This window comes from Canis lupus, chromosome 38 (assembly GCF_048164855.1).
Source record: "Canis lupus baileyi chromosome 38, mCanLup2.hap1, whole genome shotgun sequence".
Classification (NCBI taxonomy): domain Eukaryota; kingdom Metazoa; phylum Chordata; class Mammalia; order Carnivora; family Canidae; genus Canis; species Canis lupus.
The window spans coordinates 1,370,567-1,390,625 of NC_132875.1; positions in this window are offsets into that span (position 1 = coordinate 1,370,567).

The following is a 20,059-nucleotide window of genomic DNA, read 5'->3' on the forward strand; positions in this document are numbered from 1 at the left end:
ATTTGTGTAATATTGACTATTCTCATTCAGGAACAGGACACGTCTCCAAAGATCTGACCCCCTACACACATACACACATACACACACACACACACACACACCCCACTACCAACTTCTGTGTGTTGCTTCCTTGTGTCGTTTGGTTTAATTACGCCTAGGAATTCTGGCAACAGACAGGCCCCATGCTGACTTCCACTGTGTCCTTGCACTCTCGGGAGTGGAGAAACCTGCATCGCTCCCTATTACCTGACAGCAAGACAGACTTGCTTCTGCATATCGGTGCCCATGAAACCAGCCTGGCCTGCAGTCCCCCTTCCAGACACCACACTAGGAAACAGAAAACATGCCTCTGCAACCTCCTCCTTCACTCCTCTCCCTCTCCCTGTATGAATCCCTTCAAGGAAGTTCTATCTCATACAAAGTACTTTATGTAAATGGGTTCTTGTAGGTCTGACCCTGACACGTCTAAATCTCAGTGGAAACACATCTTAGCCTTCCATGCAAACCCTTATATCACATTCAGAATATTTTTCCATGTTTTCACAATGTCATCAATAATGAGATGACTGGAACTTGAACCAAAATGATGAGCGCATGAATGGAGGAAATGCTACATATTACATGAGTATTACAAAGAATAAATCGGGCTCTAGTCCCAGATTCAATATGGAGCTTGAAGAAGAGGGTGGAATGCAAAATCACTCTTCTCATTCTCAGTGGGAAAAGCAGGAGGTGATTCGTAAAAACATGAAATACGGGTGAGTTCAGTTGTAAACATACGATGAATTTGAGGTGCTTAATGAAGACTTTAAGTGGAAATACTCTGCAGAAGGTTGGAAATGTAGGTGAGGACCTCTGAGAATAGGAAAAGGGGAGCCATCCATAGAAGGTGAAGAGTCAAGCTGTGAGAATAAAGGCTTTCTCTGAGGGAGAGGTCACACAGAGAAATGGAAGACTTGAAATTGATAAGTAGCGTTCAAGTGGTGGACGGAAGACCAGGGGCTAAAAGGGGTCATTGTCAACAGAATAGGGCTCGTTGCAAAGGAGCAAAGAGCTCTCCTCTACCGTAGGCATTAAATTAATTTCAGCTTTAATGTAAGCAGTTTTTTGTTGGCTCTTGGTGCTGTTTTGGGTATTTGCTCTGCTAGCGAATACTCAGTATCACTATCTACCTCCCTCGCCCAGCTTTCTCTTCTTCAATAAGGAGAAAGAACCTTCTGATATCTGTGCCCTGTGAACACCAGAAGACTGAAACCCCACACTAACACCAATAATACGATATCTTTAAATAATCCTTTCCAATGTTACCCTTTCAGAAAAGATCATCCCTACTTTCAGCAGTTATATTGCCGCTAGATATTTTGTGATTATTTGCATCTACACATTACTGTTCCTTTTAAAACAATCCAAAAGATTCTTTATATATTCAGGAATTCTGCAGATCATATCACAAAGTATTCAAAGTATTATGTTTCTCAGTTTTAAGTAATATATGCCCATTCTGGAAAAATAAAATATAAAATACGTAAGAAAGAATATAGGAGTGATTTTTAAAATCCAACTGGACAGTCTTCTTTTAGTCTTTATTTTTTACATTTCTGAGATGATATTTTATATAGAGTCACATTTTGCTTTTTCATTTAATATAGCAAAAGATTTCATTTCCACTATTGCAGATTCTCAAAGATAATATTTAAAAGCTTCAAAATATACCATGATATAGATGTTCAATACCTTCTTTAGTCATTAGTTTTTAGCATTTGGATTGCCACCTCACTTTCTTCAGTACAAAAAAAAATCTAGGAAAACATGGCTTCTATTTTTTAAAATAATCCATTTTGGCTCATCCTCCCATGAAACAGTTTTAATTTGAATATCAATTTCAGTGAAATGCAAAAACATGGTGTTCATGGATGCCGTGACACGCAGGTCCTTCTGTATGTGAAATCCCCACAATGCATAAAAAACGGTCCAATTTTTTTTCCAGGTAATAAATGCAAACCTAGAATTAATCCTTCTACTTCAGTGCATTAACCCCGACTCTTTTTTCTAATAACTCTATTTCCTTTCCCTTAAAAAAAATCATTCTAATTACTTTCAATCATTTTGTGCCTTAACATTCACTGGGCTTTGGCTATTTACAGGTATCCCAACAAGCAGAAAGAACGTCTACCTTTCTTATAGTCAAGTATCCAGATCAATATGCCTGTTGCTGTAAGATATTATGTTAAGGTTTTTCTGATGTTTTTTCCTGGGACTGGATTCTCAGGAACTGTGCACAATGGGGCTTGGGTATGTAGCAGATAGTTATGATCAAGGACTAAAAATTTGTTGACAGTTTAGGGACACCTTGGTGGCTCAGCGGTTGATTGTCTGCCTTTAGCTCAGGGCATGATCCCAGAGTCTGGGATCGAGTCCTACATCTACATCGGGCTCTCTGCGAGGAGCCTCCTTCTCCCTCTGCCTGTGTCTCCGCCTCTCTCTGTGTCTCTCATGAATAAATAAATCAAATCTTTAAAAAAATTTGTTGACAGTTTATAGAAAATTTTCAACCAATTTAAAATATGTAATAGGAGTAGAAACACAGAACATAGAGCTATCGAGTTTTCTCCAGAAACAACTTTCCTGTGTCAGTTAAAAGAGACGTGGATATGATCCAGTACTGCATTTTATAAATGAGGTAACAGAGTCTGCAAAATTTTAAGGGACCTGTCCAACATGAAGCTAGCCAGTCCATGGCTGATTTGAAATTAGTATATTTTGTGATACTATCCTGCACCATAAAGATGGATAATTGAAAGTTAGCTGAAAAAATATATCTGCCCTGGGAAGGTAAATCACTCAGTGGGAAAATGTGGGATGACTTTAAGCTTTAATTTTAAATCTCATTGGAAGTACAAATGCAAAAGATGAAAAAGACAGTAAGAGTTGGACAAAGTCTGACTCATGATTCATCTGCTGTGTCCCAGCCATGGTGATGGAAGGGAAGGAGGCATCTTGAATCCTGCCTTACTTCAACCACTATGAATATGTTAATAATCTCACACCCTTTCCAGCCATCTTCCTGTGCTGCATACACACTCAAGGGTTATAGGTTAAGGCATTTTTGTCAGGCCTTATAGAATTTATACATATTTTCTCTTACCCAAGGATAGAACTTCCAATTTATCTTCAGAATCACTTTGATTCTTGGGATGCCAGAGTGGCTCAATGGTTGAGCGTCTGTCTTCAGCTCAGGTCGTGATCCTGGGGTCCTGGGATCGAGTCCCGCATTGGGCTCCCCACAGGGAGCCTACTTCCCCCTCTGCCTATGCCTCTGCCTCTCTCTGTGTCTCTCATGAATAATTTTTTTTAAAAGTCACTGTGAATCTTTAAATGATTCTTTCCAAAATGAATGAAATCTTCCCCAAGGTGACTTTTCCTCCATTATTATTTACATAAATATCTGGAACTTTAAAATGACAGCTTGTCTTACTGAAAAAAAATAAAGAGCAAAACAAAAAGGGAAATACTAGGTTTAGTTTTTTGGGGCACACAACTACGCAAGTCAGTACATGTTTAAAAACAACATACCTATAGGTCTCCCAGTGTGATTAAGTGCCATGTTTTGTACAAAACAGTTCCCCATCAAGTATCTATCTATGGAAGGAAAGAAAGAAATATGGAAAGGAGGAAAAAAAGAAGGACAAGAGAAAGGAGAAAGTATTTGATCTATAGACAAAGATGGGGAAAAGAACCAGTGTAATTGAAAGCTAACCATGTGTTGGACATTTGACTTATAGTCTTATTTTGTCCTAACAAATAAAATAGAAATTTTATCTGTACTTAGCTGTTGAAGGAAATGAAGCTCAAAGTTCATATACAGTTAAGGGACCGTGGGGAGAGATTCAAACTGCTACCCCTACACAGTGTTCCCTGTCTTCGTGATCATATTTTGCATGGATTCCTCAAACGGCTTCCTAAGACATGTCCTTGCTTCCACTCCTGTACCACCCAACAGTGACCATTACCTATACCCCATCCACTAGTTCTCACTCCCACTCACCACCGTGCACCCATACCCCTCCCTTCTGTTACAAGAATATAGAGAATGAACCTAGCTTTGGGTCTTTCAACTTCCTAATGCCGCCTGCCTGCAATGCTTTCCCCCAGATCAGAGGATCACAAATCATGGCCTCTAGGCCAAATTCTACTCCTCCACACATTTTTATAAATAAAGTTGTATTGGTACACAGCCCATCCTCTTCTCTTACCTACTGCTGCGCTCATACTTTAACGGCAGAGTTGAAGAGGTAAGACAGACGATGCAGGTTGCAAAGCCTAAAATATTTACTATCTTAACTTTTTCAGAAAAAAAAATGCCAATCCTCGCCTAGACTGTGGCCTGGTTGGTTCTATGTGGTCACTCAGAAGAGGTTTCCATCTCAAACGTCACTTCCGAAGAGTGGCCTTACGTGACCACCCAGTCAACATAAGGCAGATCCTTGCCATGGATCCTATCATCTGTATTTTATTATCCTTACGACACTTATTTTACTCATTTAGTCCTTGTTCCTTATCTAAGTCCTCTTTTTAGAATATGCATTCCAGGAGAGCTGTGACATTCCGGGTCTTGTTTACAACATTTGCTGGTTATCAGCAGAGAAATCTTTGATGGATATTTGTAATGAGCGAATATGTGATAGAACCCTTGGTTTTCATTATTTCAGAACTCAATATTTTCCACTATCCTATATTTTCTAACAAGAAAAGCATGTTCTGGCCATAGGAAAGAACAATGTATAATTAAGCACATTTTTGCTCAATTCTGCAGATCTATTTCAGATTCAGTAGAGACAGACATCACACCGCCCTCAGGAAAACCATAAAGCCTACAAAATGCAGAGTACACTCCAACTTAATTGGCAGTGCCATACCACAGACCTATCTGCAATAACCAGGCAAAAACATCTGGAAGGTTTCCATGGGGAGAGGAGCTTGTTCTGGGAGAGTCCTAGAAAACACTTCCAAGTAAGCAGTTTGTCTTTTGAGCTCAGCAACTTTGTTTTTCTCCTTGCAGCAGCCTCTCCTTCCCGTGACGCAACCGCCGTCCTCCTACTGACTATTCCCAGTGCATCCAAGACACCCCAGTTTGAAGCCCACAAGCAAGACAGCCACCCATGCTTCTGACATTCCTTTAAAGCTGACTCCTTTTGAGGCCTATTCAAGACTTTCATCAGCAGCTCAGGGCTGCTGCTTAGTCCACTGACCAGGTAAAAAAAGAGCTGGTAGTAAGTCAGCTCATGTGTTGCCCCTCCCTGAGAGGACCTCTAGTCCTCAAAAGCCATTGTCTTCATTTAGAAGGTCATTAAGGACAGCAAGGTGTTTCAAATCCTTTGGTAAGCCAACTTACTCTCTTTACCTCCAGGCGGTCTCTGAACGTGTAATATACCATCGAACGATTCTTGCTTGGGATCCAAATGGCTCTAACTGGGACATTAGCCATCGCTTTACAAATCTGTGAGGTGAGGGTATAGGATCAATGATCGCTAAGTCCCATCGGTTACAAGAACCTATGCTTCTAGGATACCCACCAGAGACTTTGGGGCAGTGCAGAAGCATGTAGACGTGAAGGTCACATCGATGGGAGTTACAGTGTTCTGTGGTCTGTGGAAAACCCCTTAATCTCTCACAGCCTCAGTTGCCTGGGACAACACAGCAATAACAATGCCCGCCTCTTGTGTGGTTATGAGAATCCAAATATGCTAACTGCATATAAAGCACCCAGAGCTGCCCTTGCTAATAAATGGCAACTATTTATTTTCATTATTATTTTTCTACTTGGCTCTAGCCTCAGCAAATTTATGGTAGGATCCTGAATGACACTGGTTATCTTTTTATGAAATTTTTATCTTAGGAAGTGCGACACTAGAATTTCAGAGAACTAGCAAAGCCGGGGAGGGTTGATCATGAGCCAATGAGGACTAGGGCATGGATCGGAGTTCAGGGGGCTGACAGAACACAGCCCCACAAGTCATCTATTTTTTACCTTAAATCAGGAAGCCTGTTCTCAGAGAGAGAGTATAAGGATCCCAGGGGGAGTGTAAGTTTGAAAGAGGAGCTGGCTTTCGTCCCTGAACTGATGGACAGCTCCTGATCATGTAACCACTGGACCCGGTCTCACCAAACGAAGATCTACAAAGGAAGGCAACGCTGCAGTAGGCTTTAGGAGCCCAGACGTGGCCAGAGGAAGGCCATCTTACACTAAAGAGACTTGGGACTTGGTAAATCTCCTTATATTTACCAAATTTCTTAGCATTGAAAACCTTTACTTTTAAAACTTATCCAATTTATTCTGTGTAATGAAATGAAGAAAATCATATTCCCCAAAATTCCTCTTAGGGAGACTTTGTATTTATTCAAAAGAAATTACTTTCTTTGGAGTATGAGACCCTAAGGAAATGCTCAAGTAACACAATACAGCAATTAAATTGTTCCGCCTAATAAAAGGATGAGCAAGTCTAACCAGGGAGAGTGTGGGGAGGGAGAGAGGGTAGGAGGAAGGAAGATGGTGAGGAGTGGGCGCCGGCGTGGGGTGTGCTGCTGGTGGGGGCAGGTGTCCTACTGACTGGCAGAGAAGGGACTTGGGAAAAGAGTAAAGATGTCTAATGGGGGTTGGGGGGTAGGTGGTTTGCAAGAGCGAGTGTACAGTTCAAGTCCCTCCCTGTGATTCCCCGGAGATATCTGCAAAAGTGCCATTTGTACTGCACCCTGCCTTTGTGCATGGTCTCGTAGGGCTGAAGAAGCGCTGAGTTCTGTGTTCAAGTTAGTCCGGGGAGAAAACAATGTTCCAGGGAATCATAACTCGGAGAACAGTGCGGATGAGGGAGAAAGAGCTAATATCTGAGTCAGACACAGTTCTGTTTCTTTAGAGCGTCTCTTAATATTTTTAATGAAGTTTTAAAAAATTACTTCATCCCCACTGTTATACGGAAAACGAAGACCAGAGAGAACTCAAGTGTGGTAGGAAGACTCTCTTCCCATGGTGGGGGGGTGGTGCGGGGTGGGCAGACAGACTCAGAAGACTGGGTTCAGGGGGCAAGTCTGCTGTCTGTAGCCCTCCCAGCCGAGCACCCCCTTGCAGGGACCTGCCCAGCGCACTCTGAGGGGAATTTTAGGTGTTTCCTATTGGAGGCACTGCTTGTCCAAAAGAAATAAAATGTGAGCCCACAGACATAATTTTAGTTTTTGGAATAGCCAAATTAAAAATTGTAAAAATAAAGACTTAATGATATCTTTTATTTAACCCAATCTCCCTAAAATATTGCCATGTCACCGTGTAATCAGTACAAAAGTTATTAATGAGGTGTTCTACATTTTTTATGCTAAGTCGTTGAAATCTACTGTCTACTTTATTCTGACAACACAGCTCAATCCAGACCGGCCATATTTCAGGTGCTCCGCAGCCACACGTGGCTGGAGGCCACCATCCTGGGCAGCCGTGCTTTCAGGGCAGAGTCCCAGATGGTCACAATCACAGAAAAGTAGAGGAAATTCTCAACTGGATCCATGGACAAACTGACAGCTACTCCACATGTAGAATATTAATCATATAGCACTAGGCTGTGGAAAACTTTTAAATTATGAATAGACGGTTTAAGCAAGTAGACTCAACAATTATTGAGTATTAGTACTTGGAGCTGCTAAAAACAGGCACTTCCATATATTGTATCTAATCCTCTCAAAGAAAACGTCTGAGGATCGTTATGGAAATGGAAACTGGAAATGGCAGATTTGTGCCCAACATCCGCTTCATCCTTCTTCTACTTGGCCTTCCTGAAGGACAAGAGAGAAAGCTACTGCATTTCCTAGACTTTGAAACTATTTCTCAGGGTGAATTACAATCAGCCAATCAAATCCACACGAGTGAGATCTGGAGCCTGGATGTGAGGCCAAGACAGCATGTCTGGGAGTTTTGCCCTTTCTCCTGGTGCAGGGGACTGACTTTTCAGCAGAATTAGAGGGGTGCCACTGTCCAGTCCCTACCTGTGGACTCAGGAGTACCACACGTGCTGCTGGGCCCCATTGGAGCAAATACTGTGTGGCCCTGGAGACACTGGCAACAATGGCAGCACCTTTCTACTTATGTGGACTCTTGCATGTCGTGGATTCCCCGGGATGGCCATAATGCTGTAGGTTCTGGAGCCGTCTGTCCTGCTTATCCGAGAGATGAGAGTTTCCTTGAGGACTCCATTCTGCGGTATGAATGCAGAGATGATTCCCTAATGTCATGCTAGATTCTGTTCTTTCCTCCCAGTGACTCTGTAAAGCCATTCACACAGACCACTGCACTGAGCCATCACGTCAGTGGTACCATGCTGGTCAGGAGGGGTGAGTTCAAGATGGCTAGCATGCCACAGGGCTTGGTGGGACACAGGCACTTCATAGTGAGAAATCCCAAATGCTGAGAAATTTGCCATCTCAGCTCAGAAACCAGTGGTCAGAGGTCAGAGGTCAGAGGTATGCTAGGACAGCCCCTCAAGGGGAAAAACCAGCTGCTGTGTCTTTTATCCCTCACCACAGCATAGGAAGCACAGACACCTGATAGGTCTCTGCGGGTTCTGAAGGCAATATACTCCTTACCCGAGCAAAATGTTCTGGCCCTTGATACTACATCAGAAGCATCCAACTCCAAGCAGGGCTTAGAATAGGACAGAGCTCTGCAGCAGATCCAGGTTGGACACAATCAGCCCTGTCACCTGGCCATATACACTGGCAGATCTCACAGTTCTGGCTGGGTCACTGGTAGGAAAAAAATGCAGTGCGTAGTTTACAGTAAACTCTAAGGGGAGGATCACAACCCAGATCTCAGGTTATGGAGCAAGGTCATACCATGTAGGACAGAGAATTACATATTTTTGGAAAACAGGCTCCTGGCGTGCTATTGAGCCCTAGCAGAGAAAAAAAAAATGTTTGACAATAAGATGCCAACTGTCCATGCCAAATGGCCTTCATGTGTTATCCCTCATCCTGTTTCACCATCAAAGTCACCACCAGGTGCGGAGCTTTGGTGACACCACAAGTCAATCACGGAGACCTTTCTAGAGGATGGTGGAGGACGAAGGGAACTTAGAAGTGAGAGCAGAGGGAAGAAATTCTTACTATCAGTCGTGGCCTCCAAACCAACTGCAATGACGAGGGCTGCCACTTTCCCCACCACCCTCCACCCTGTAGGCCGCCCTTCGGGAAGGGGCTCTACCGAAGCCTCGATGAGCCACCTCCCAAATGCACACAGAGAGTGGATCGGTGCAGGATTGAGGGCACATTGGGGCAGACACAGAGACACTCTGCTTGGACCTCCCTCTCAAGAAAAGATGTGTTCCCCATGTCTAAGGTCCACCCGGGCTTGTAAGTCAGGTCACACTCTTGGGGTCCCCCAGGCTAACAACCAGCAAGACTGGGGCACAACGGCCTGGCCATTCCCAGCAAGTGATCCCTTTAACAAGCCGAAATTCCTCCCATGTTCTCCCCCCGGGGCTGGCAGCAACTCCATCAGGTAGCCACCATGGTCCGCTGACCCCTGCCCCCCATCCTTGCTGTCCCCCCACTTTCCCACAGGTGTTTCTCTACAGTAAACACAGGTTCTGTTTCCTGGAGGACGCAGCTGAAACCAAGGGTCCCTTTTGTGATGAGATTTGCTTCTTGGTAGGGAGAAACCTAATAAATATGTTAAACATGATTTCCATGAAAATAATACAGGGCAAGGGGATCATGAGTAATAGACGGGTTATTCACGGGGCTGGGCCTTTAAAGCCTCTCGGAGACAACACACCTGAGGAGAGACCTGACTAAAGCACAGATCTGGGAGACAAACGTGTGAAGATAGACTCGTTTTTCTCCCACATTCACCATAGTACATTTTCCTAACCAACCTCAGCCCTATTTGCTGGATTCTTAGCTCATGACCTGGTCTTCTACGTCATTATAGAATCATACAGTCATTATAGAATCATATAGTCATTATATCATTATACCAAAAATACCAAGACATTTTTGACATAGATTCCTCCAAATCTCTTAACCTAGATCTATCTTTATTCTCCCTTTCTTTTCCTGTGACCCTCTCTCTGGGGAAGAGTGTGTTCTCATGGCCAACACTAATCTCTCCATTTGTAACTGAAGACAAGCAATGTAGTGGTGTTCTCAACTGCCAAGAAAAAATTATGCATTTCTGCCTCCAGGGAACACTGCCATTTTCACAGAGTACGACTCAGAAACTGCTGATGTTTCATAAAATAAGACTAATGAATCTCAGTGCCACATTGAAAAAGGACGTGTTCAGTAAAGTGTTCGTTAATTCATCACTTAGTGAGCACCTGCTAATGGGCCTGGTTTTAGCCGTGATAACAGAAAGATAGCCAGCACCCCAAATCTTGGGCCAGCTGTCTCCTGCTACAGATTGTTAATAGGGCATTCTAAGGAATTTTAATAGAGCACATTCTTGTAGATTCCTAATAGGGCATATTTTACATGGATGACACTCTAGGAAAATGTGTGCTTGCCCTAAAATAAAGTGCCCTACTTCTGATGAGCTAGGCCGGCTCATGTGTCCTGCTCACAATGTCCCTCAGCCGGTCTAACTTGAGGTCAAGATTTAAAGCCTTAAATGACTTGCTGGCTTTTTCTACCAGGTCTACTCCAGGAATTGGACCCAAATATTTTTAAAAAATAAAATAGTAAAACAAGGAAAAGACAGATCTTAAAAGTAGGAACCTGGCTTCCCAAGGCCCAAGTACAGCGACCCAAGGAGGCTTCCCTCTGTGCCCATCCCAGCACTGGTGGCTTTTCCTGGCGCACAGATGCTCCAAAGCCCAAAGCAGTAGATGCTATTGCTACTCCAGCCCCCTTTGAAATAAGAGAAGCAGCAATAATCCCAACTGACAAAGTTCTTGACAAAACGTTTCTATAATGTCTTTGATCCATTTGTTGAAAGAGAAAAACCTGTTTCCCCCCAACACCCCCACTAAACTATGGATTCCCCCCAAACTGATGAACTTTTGCTTGTCGAATACTCATCCTGCTTTTCAAGACCTGTCAGAAATAACCATATAATAGGTCACTGAGAAATCAATCCACAAATAGCTCAGCCTTTTCTATGTAGGAGGATGTGAGTCCAGTTAGGCTTCTCACCATTGCCATCTGGAAAACTCTGAAGAGCTGCTTCCATGTACAGACATCACCCACTCAGACCTTGCAGCTCCAGTTTCTTCCCCTCTCCTGCAACTTCATTCCTATTTCTGAAATTGGAATTTCCTGCCATTGTGGCAACAGTAAAGACTTTGGAGACCATGGCAATGAACTTAGGGAAAATCTTTATCCATTTCACAACCAGATGAATCATCGTTTCTCATAAAAAAAAAAAACAAGTCTTCTACTTGTCCAGAACTGAAATCCACGACTATTAATGTTAAAACCAAACCCCTTCAAGTGTTCAGTACGCCATGTGCAGTGTGTTCTTAGGCACAGCGTCTACTCTGATCCTCAAACACCTGTGACACAAGCACAGCAGGAACTATTCTAGAAAAACTGTCATTCGGCATCAGGCTCCCTGCTCTTCCCTCTGCCCTTCCCCCCTCCCCCCCCCCCAATTCATTCTCTCTCTCAAATAAATAAAATCTTAAGAAAAAAAAAAAAAAAGGAAAGAAAAACTGCCTTAATCCCCAAACTATATGGTCTGATCCTCAGAACTCATCTTTGTACCATATGACCCCATCACTGGTCAAAATATTGAGTCAGGGAGATCCCAATGAGATCAGTCTTATTCCCTCTATTAGGAATTGAACTCGAACAGAAAGAGAAATGTGGGGAAGTGGAGAGAGGAAAGAACAAACAGGGGGCAAAGACGAAAAGCAGTGGTCCATGGAGACAGAACATTAAGGTGGAGCGCTCTGATCAGAGAAACAGCTATCTAGGGAAAAAGAAATGCAGAGTTTGTAGAGAGAAATAGGCCCCAAAACAAGACGTCATGCTGAAACTTCAGCACCATAACCTAACTTCATCCCAAGGTCTGGCTACATTCTTGTCCTTGAGCTTTATGAGATGCTGCTATAACTTGCAGTAAATTTTCCTTTTCCTTAAGCTAGGCCTGATTTCTAGATTTGTAACCACCATAAAAAAAGGTAAGATTCAAAGTGATTAAATTTATCCAAGATCACAAAGATCACATGATTGGATAATGGATGAAAAATTCGAAATCAAAGTCTAACCCCCTGACTTCCAGTTGATTAATTATGGAGAAATGTTCTATCCCACAACATCTACTTAAAGAGATAGTGAGTATAGGAAGATTCGTACATTAAATTCAAAAGGAAAGAGTGCAAAAATTTTAAAAAGCCAAGACAATCATAGGTTAAATGGTGGCCCCCAAGAAGATATGCCTGCTGGGAATCTGTACCCAGGACTGGGGGAGGGAGGGAGTCCTTGTAGATGTAATCAAGGATTTGGGGATGAGGTCATCCTGGATTAGGGTGGGCCTGGATTCCAATAATAAACGACTTTACAACAAGGAACAGGACAGAGAAGTTGAGATAAAGACCAAAACAGAGCCTGTAGTGATGGACTTAGGAGCTAACAGATACCAAGGACTGCCAGCCAGCAGCCACCAAGCCTTCAGTAGCTAGGGAACAGGCATGGAAAGTCTCAACTCTAGGCGTACCTTGACCTCGAACTTCTAGACTCCAGAAGTGTGAAAAAATAAATTCAAGTCACCAGGCATCTGGTCACTTGTTATGGCAGCCCCAGGAAGTCAATGTAATGATTAAAAGTGTAAATAAATATGAAAAGTAGAGACATTAGAAAGTAAGCACTTAAGAATACATGACGGTGGCCTGTGGTATTTGAACTACCATGTGAGAAGGCTGGAGGTCAATAATCCCTGGTTTCCCTTCTCGTCACCCAGTCTTTAATGCCTGCTCAGGGCATGCTGGGGGCACTCATGACGTGCGAACCTGTGCTGGGGAGTTGCCCTCTTGAGGTCCAGGCTACTCAAGAGGAACTATTCTAAACCTTTTATTTTCATTTATTTGGTAAATGATTGAGGTTGTTTTTGTTTTTTTCCTGCTCTGACTTTATCAGGAAAGAAGGAAGACATCTTTGTCCTTCCTCATTAACAACAACCTACATAGTCCCTGCTCCTCCACCCCCCCGCCCCCGCCTTCACTCCAAAACAGAAACGGTGAGTTGTTTCTCACTCTGGAAGCTCCGCGATGCCGGAGAGAGAGAAACACTACTTTCTGCATATTTCTCAGAACGAGAAATCTTTGTGTTTCAAAAATGGAGATTAGGGCGATTAGGATGGTTTGTCCACAAGTGGGAATGTGGACGCTGTGGCTCGAAGGGGAAGAGTGGGTGGCATAGAGCTAAGGGGGCTGAATTCCCTAAAACCCGAGAGGATCTGGTGAGCTGAAAGGGCTGGGTGTCATGGAAATCTGCAGGCTCCTCACACACAGTGCCCCATAAATAGAAAGATCGCAGAGGGAAAACAGTTGTACGAATACCCATGGAGACCAAACTCTATGAAAAGAACCAGTTTCATATTTTGAAATTAGAATATCTAAGGGCATCCTTTATTTGTTGCTTGCTGAAAGGAAAAGCAGGTCAGGGCACATGAAGGGTTTGCTTCCCTACCACCTTCTCTTTCATTAAAAAGCAAAACAAAACCCCTATATGATTTACAGAGTAATGCGTTAGATTAACATATGGTTGATTAGCTCACTTGCAATTTTAATGAAAAATTCTGTTTTCTGCACCATAATGTGTAATGTATTTTTATACGGGAAATGAAGACAGGTCTTATATGCTCCCCAGTTGACGGTTACATCTCAAGAGGAACTTAAATAACTCACACAAGTTGGGTATTTAATGAAAGAATATTCTAGGAGGAATTTGTGACAACTAGCCCCCGAAGAACCTGGGACTACCTCAGGAAGCTCAACAGAACCAGACGCACAACCTCTATTCGCGTACGTTCCCTGCTCCTTCACGTTCTGTGCCCACAACGTTAGCGGACTAATGAAAATTCTGCGACGTCTTCTCATCGACCTCAATAAATGACCGGCTCTGTGTGTTGAAAAGACAAGCAACACGGCACAACGGGGACTTTCCTACTGGGGGTTTTCACTGTCACATTAAAAATGTTTTTGATCATGGCTAAGTGAAAGATTTTAAAATCCTAATTCCTCCCTCCAATCCTCACCCACCGCAGGAGGGGGGCCCCTTCCAGTGGACTCTCAGGCGCAGGCACAAGACTCCTTCCTCACTGTCTGCAATTGCACCTGCCCATGTGTCTCTGAGCGGCCTCAAAAATAGGGTCCCAGCCCCACCAGGGGAGGGAGGAGACTCAACAGCACAACTTCCCATGGGATTGGATGAGAGGGAATTTCTGACAAACTTCATTTGATTTAGAAAAAGAAACGAGACGTTTATAGTCCCTAAAGACCTGCGAATGGATTCAAATCTACCACTTTGCATGCGGAGAATCTATGCTTAAGACGCTCATGTGTTTATTACTCAAATAGGATCATTCGAGCAAAGTTGAGCGATGTTGACTAAAGACATCTTTCATCTTTTGTAATGAGTGTACTTATCGAGAGAAAAAATTAAGCTCCGCATGATCTGTCAGAGCTTAAGAAAATGATCTACTCTTAGCCTGTAAAGTATCTTTCCTTTTGTATCTTAGATCTCAGAGCAGAGGCGGAATCTGTACTTTCCCAGTCATCAAACTCAGAAAAGCAGCCTCACTGGGACCCAAACCAGTCATAACAGGTGGAATCTTCACCCTTGTAACTTCTACAACTCGTATGCCCCCCCCCCTTCCGAGGACCACCAGAGCAGCTTGTCACTTGTGCTGTGGCCTCAGTACTGGTCACTCTGCTCACCAGCCAGGTCCCTCTGGGCCTTGAGCTTCTGTAAAAGTCCTCCCGCTGGTTCTCTTCTGGTTGCTGAAAAGAGCCCTGCGGACTCCACACGGTGACGTTTCCTATTACTGTTCAGGGCTGCTCTCCCCTCCATCCCAGCCAGCCTCACTCTTACCCCTAGGACCCCACTCTCAAGGGCCCCAGGGTCTCCACCCCCAACCCAAGTCCCACCTCAACCACTTTGGCCAGGATTGGACATGCATTCATTGCACAAAATAACAGTTGCCTTGAACATAAAACCCGGAGAAATTTCTGTTGCCTAGTCTTTAAAAAAAAATATTTATTGATCACCTATTGATCGGTGAGTAAAATACATTTACTCTGCATATTTTGTTATGTGCAATGAACAAGATGAGCGAAGTCCCTGCTGGTTTTTTTTTTTTTTTTTTTTTGTAGTATGTGGTACCAAATGATAGGAAATAACTATATAATCCATGAGATGGTAATAAATACTAAGGGGGGAGGACCCTTGGGTGGCTCAGTGGTTTAGCACCTGCCTTTGGCTCGGGGCGTCATCTCGGGATCGAGTCCCACATCAGGCTCCCTGCATGGAGCCTGCTTCTCCCTCTGCCTGTGTCTCTGCCTCTGTGTGTGTGTGTGTCTCTCATAAATGAATAAATAAAATCCTTAAAAATTTTTAAATACATACATACATACATACATACATACATACATACATACATACTAAGGGGAAAACAGTCGAGGCGGCCAGGAAGTGGCTACGGTAGGTGGAGGGCCCTGTCGTGTGAGGGATAACTCAGACAGGTATTACTAATAGATATTTACAGCAGAAACTTGAAGGAGCAAGGAAGCCAATCAGGAAACTTTCTGGGGGAAAGTTCCTTATAGAAGGAAGAGAATCCTTCCCGTGGTCTGGTGGCAGGACTGAGCTGGGCGTGCTCGGGAGCAGTGGGTCTTGGACGCGGCCCCACCTCGGAACCACCTGGCGGTTTAGAAGCAAGCGCGGATGCCTGGTCCACCCCCTGAGGCTGTGACTTCACTGTTCGGGGCACGGCCTGATATCAGGATTTTTTAAAACACTTGCCCAGGAGATTCTCGTGTGCAGGGAGGTTTGCACTATGAAAATACGGGAAGGTTACCGCGCAGTCCCGCAGCCCACGTCAACAGTCAGAAACAGAGTAGCGTGCTTTGCTCCACCCCAGAAATAAAATTTCTGCTGTTTATTTTAGAGGCAAATAGCTGGGAGTGGACTTGGCTAGGCTTGGAAGCTCCCCAAGTGAGTGCAATGAAGAGAGAAACGAGGGAGTTGAGACTATGCAAGAGAGTGATTATCGTGAGGGACCAGGGACCTAAGCCAGGTAAGAAGTTAGGACCAGAGGAGCAGGAAGACTGCTGTGTGATCAGTGAACCTCTACCTCTGCTCCCAGTTACAAAGTGCTGGCTTTCTTCACGCCACCAAGCAAGTTTCTGACACCAGCCAGGTATCCTGCAAGGCCCGTCTCACACTGTCCATGCAGAGACAGCACCAGAGCGTCACAGGTTAGGGGCTCAGTCCCACACGACCATCACCCACCACACTTCAGATCCCAGTTGCAAGTCCAGGTTGTCCCCTGTGCCCCTGAGCAGAGTGGCTCAAGTAAGAGGTTCCCACCACCCGTCTCAGGTCTGGACCAGCTTGCTAGAATGGATCACAGGACTCAGGAAAACAGCTTACTTACTAGGGAATAGCCAGAGGGAAGAGATGCCCGGGGTGAGGTGTGGGCACTTCCATGCTCCCCCTCCGGGTGTGCCACTCTCCCCCAACCTCCTTCTGTTCACAAACCTGGAAGCTCTCGGAATTCTATCCTTCCGGGTTTTAAGGGCATTTCATTATGAGGCATAATTAAATTGTCCACCACTGGTCATTAATTCAACTTTCAGTGCCCCTCTGCCTCCCTGGAGGTCAGGGGTGGGGCTGAAAGTTCCAATCCCCTAATCACAAGGGTGGCCCTGCTGGCACCCAGCCCCCAACCTTAGGTGCTTTCCAAGTCACCTCGTTAACAAAAGACATCTTTATGACTCTCATCACAGGAAATTCCAAGGGTTGTAGGACCTCTGTGCCAGGAACAGGATGGAGACCAAGTGTATTTTTTTTTCCTTTAGGGAGGGGGGTGGGGAGGGGCAGAGAGAGAGGGAGAGAGAATCTTAAGTAGGTTCCATGCCCAGCATGGATTCTGATGTGGGGCTTGATCTCATAACCCTGAGATCATGACACAAGCTGAAATCAAGAGTCAGATGCACAACTGAGCCACTCAGGTGCCCCATAAATACCCATTTCTTATGCATCACACAGTATCACAGAACCCAAGTCCTATTTGGGCTGAAGACTGGTTCCCTTGGATGCTAGAGGGAGAAGTCGAAAGGGAGGAAGCTCTGGTTTTAGAGATCACAGAGGAGATGTAGTTCTTAATAGCAGAAAGATTGTAGGACCATAGAAGTAGGTGATCAAGGTAGAGTGGGGAAAAAAAATCCTTGGAGGCTAAGATAAAAACCAAGGAGCCAGAGTTTTGGAAAGCTAGTCTATGTACAGTTATCCAAATCACCGTGAATTACAGCAGTAGAGATCGTAATCTAGGAGATATAAATATTCAAGGAGTGGAAAAGGGTGACCAGGGATATCCCCAAAGTACTACAGCAAAGACGGACCCAGACAGCGGCGTCTGATCACGAGCTTCAAAGCTGCAAGGGTTTTAAGGGAGGAGGAGGGAAATGGCCTGGAAGCAGCAGGGAGGAGCAGGGAGAGCTATTCCATCCTCGGACCCAGTGCTACCAAGGAAGCGGGAGAGGAAACACCCACTCTAGGAGGAGCCACAGAAGTCGCAGCTGTCCCGGAGCCAGGTTCCAGCGTGAGCAAGATGGTAATGGAAGCAAATGGTAAAGGAAACATTTGAGAGAAGACATTCAAGATACTGGGGATGTTGCCAGTGATGGGCTGAGGGAACGCATGGGCATCAAGGGGGTGGGTGAGCGAGTTAGGTTGTGAACGGAGACCTGAGTCATGAGCAGGCCCTGGTGTACATGGCATGTTCTGACATGCATAGAACCCTTCGAACAGCGCCTCGTATATAGATATCTCCGTGTAGATGTCAGCTATTACTCTCAGTACAGTGACTGATGGGAACAGGGATGCTGTTGGTCATGGTATTAGTCCCAACAGATTTTAGGAGCACTGTATTGGTGAATCTATGATTCGGGAAGAAAAGATAGGAATTGGGATCTTAACACAAAGGTATGTGAAGTTGTGACCTTGTCTAAACAGGAGCCAAGTACATAAAAGGGAATGCAGAACCCTGGATCACCAAAATCCTATAAAATTGAAGAAAAGCTACTAAGAAAAAAAAATCCACAAACTTCTGGAGAAAAAGAACACCTTCCACAGATCTGACATTTCTAGAAGTTTCTGAAACTAGAAAACAGTGGCCCAGTGAGCACTGGGTGGTGGTGAGCCTCTCACACACTCTTGGATACTCCTCCCTTCAAAAGGTGGAGTCAATTCCTCTCCCCTGGAGGGGGGTTGTACTTAGTGACTTGCTTCTAATGAGTAGAATGTGCGAGAGTGACAGCATGTCACTTCTGAGACATGGTCATAAAAAGTGCTACGGGCTGCTCCTTGCCCCTCTTCTCGGATCACTAGCTTTGGGTGAAACCAGTTACCACATCCTGAGCCCCGTGTTGAAGCACACATGGGGGAAACTGAGGCCTTTCTTCAAGCACCAGCTGTAACCCAGCAGCCACGTGAGTCGGCCAATGTGGAGCAGATCCTCCGGTGCTGGGTAAGTCTTCAGTGCACCCAGGCCAACACCGTGGCCTCATGAGAGACTGGGCCAGAACCACCCAGTGACACCACTCTCAGGAGAGAGAACGTCTGCTGTTTTAAGCCCGTCTAAGTTTCAGGGTTACGCGGTATTAGATGGCTCTAACGTGCAATGTGTGACATTAGACAAGACTTGCAATTTTTTTAAGACAAAGTTTTCCAAGTCCCCTTACTCTCTTCTGGGGCACGACACATTATCCCCCACACCCTTCTTAAACTGGATGCAAAACCAATTTAAAAACAGAATGGAGATGATGAGGTGGGAGGAGAGACCTTTCCCTTCACTCACTCCCTGAGCTTTGACTACCAGACGTCTCATGCTGCTAAGCTATGCACCAAGCTCTGCTATAGCAGGAGGGGTTTTGTTTTAAATAACCTCCCTCAAAGCGTAGAAAAGAAATGGATTTCTGGCATAGTTCTGCTGAGGAGCTGCACTATGAGGCAGTCACCATGGCCGGTATAAAAGGTCTGACCACGTACAGATGTTTGACCCTGAGCTCGTGTTGTCCAGGGCTCCTCTTTTGTTGCTTTTCTTTTATTTCTCCTACAATTTGGTGGATTTTCCTTTCAAGCTGCACAAGCAGTACCTACTTGTTGCAAAAATAAAACAACCGCCAATGTAACAAGAAAAAGCCTTTCCCCTTTCCCTCATTTCCAAAGCAATCAATGTTTATGGTTTTAGCCTTTTACCCCTCCCCCACCCCACGTTCATGGACCTACACAAAGATACACGTTTTCCTTTATTTTTGCCTGTCTTAGTCCACGTGCATTATCAATATGCATTTTCTCACTCAAAATACAAATGTCATTTCATATAAATACAAACAGATGTAGCTCATTGTTCTGCATAGAGGCATAATATTCCAAAATGATGGACTACGTTATTTAACTATTGATTAGAAATACTCAAGATGAAAATGTAGTATAATAACCATCTTTTCAGATATATTTTTAACCTACTGAGACCGATGTGTTTAGACCTCAATTTCTCAGTGATTTATGAGTCAACAGGTAAATTTTTTAAGGTTTTATAATAACATTTCAGCTAATTGTAAAAATGTTCATAGCCTTTCACAGTTGTGCCAATGGTTTAGGCGGAGCGTTTCTCCATCTTCTTGACAGGAGCCACAGAGTCCTGCAGCCTGGGGTGAACGTGGTGCCCTGACACTCCTGACTCGCATCGCCACAGTACTCACCCAGCATCTTTGCCTAAGGTTTTGGGATACCGACCCTTCTTTTTGTTTTCATGAGATTTTCTGAAGGATATAAGGTGGGTATTTTGTTTTCGCAT